Source organism: Theropithecus gelada, chromosome 2 (assembly GCF_003255815.1).
Source record: "Theropithecus gelada isolate Dixy chromosome 2, Tgel_1.0, whole genome shotgun sequence".
In the NCBI taxonomy this organism is placed as follows: domain Eukaryota; kingdom Metazoa; phylum Chordata; class Mammalia; order Primates; family Cercopithecidae; genus Theropithecus; species Theropithecus gelada.
In genome coordinates, this window is record NC_037669.1 from 124905812 (window position 1) to 124907591 (window position 1780).

Consider the following 1780-nt stretch of genomic DNA (forward strand, 5'->3'; position numbering starts at 1 on the left):
ATGCATCTATCATAGCTTTATTTGTGGTACATTAGAATTCATTTGCTTTTTTAAACTAAATAAATAACGTATTTGTGAAAGTAACTCAACATAAAAAGTCTTAAAATGCCATTGAAGTCATTTTGATGCCATTAGGATATAGAGTATGGAAAGAAAAAATGGGACATGTTGTATATGTCTTACCTGTAATGTAAACTCTATTAATTAAGCTCTAATGTTATACATTGATTAATAATAATAAGACACTGAAAATAAACTTTAAAGTAAAACTTCAACCAGCCATGTATAAAATGCACATGTCTTCCCATAGAGCTTGTAGTCAGGCCAGACTTTGGCCCCACGTGAATACATTGTCAGCTTGTCCTGAAGTTATTTATTGGTACAATAAAGAAACAAACAAAAAATGCAGCCATGCTTTCAACAAAGGTCAAATTAATGGTGAAAATGGAATGAGCACCTGGACCCAACTGTTAGAAACCTTAAAAACTAATGTGACAGTCAAATTATCAAAATGTAGTAATTCAAATCATTTTAGTGGACACAAATCAGTGAGTGGCCAGGACAGAATTGTCTGGAAAGTTTATAATACACACCCAAGAAATGAGGAAGAAAACAATATGCTGCTGTTTCGAAGTTAACCAATTGGAATACAACATGACAGTGCATAATATAGAAACGTCCCAGTGATTTATCATTGAATATTCTATGTTGACAGGTAGATTAAATAAACAACATGTTACAGTTTGGAGTTGGCCATTAAGAAAGGAAATACGCTAAATGAATTTGAAATTAATGTTATCAACATGAGGCTTCGGGAGAATTGGAATTTAACCAATTGACAAATAGAGTCCTCTGTTGGTGCAGAAGCAGAACAGCATACATTAAAATGAGAAAGAAAGTTTAGCAAAGAAGGAGCCAAGAGTTAACAAATGAAAAGCGTGAGCATTTAGTTGTACATCTTTCCCACTAAGCAGACAGCTATTAAACCCCCGGCCACTATCTCAAAGTAATGCCTATGCTTATAGCCTATAGTCACATATATGACCAGGAAAAATGTAAAGTTCTTGTCCAAATCCTGGACAAATATTATATATCAGAGTAAGATATTTTAGTAGTTTTATAAATGATATGTGTTTATTAAATGAGATATGGATAGTAGGGGAAAAATATTTGTTTGAGAGATTTACCCTTAGCAAGGAACAAATAATTCAAGATCTATTGTGCAAGAAATATTGTACGTAGACTTCCTTCCTTCCTGTATAAGCCTATTTGAATTGGGTAGACAGATGGATGGCTAAACTTTTTAAATAATGCTTAGTGAAACTGAAAAACGTGTTGCGGTGCTATTTCACAATGGTAAGATAGCTATTTAAATTTATCACATCAATGTAATAAATAAAGAAATGCATTGCACGAAACTATAATTATTTTCTCAAATGATAAGATACATTAGAATAAAACAAAAAATTAGCTTAAGAAAATATTTAAAATATTTATAATCTGTAATGTTAATCGATAGTAACTTAATTGGAGCAACATTAGAATAGAACCTAAACTCTGAATACTGTTCTTATTTTAATGCCAGGAAAATAAATAATTCTGTCCCTGTTTTAATGTTTGTGGAGATGGGCTAATGCATGTATTTACTTTAGATGATATGTACCAATAAAATTATCTAAAATCATTGTAAAACTATGAATCTCCACTGAGAAATGTAAAGCTATAATAGTAACTAAATACTTAAGAAGTTACAGCATGACCTTCCATGAGGTCAGTAATT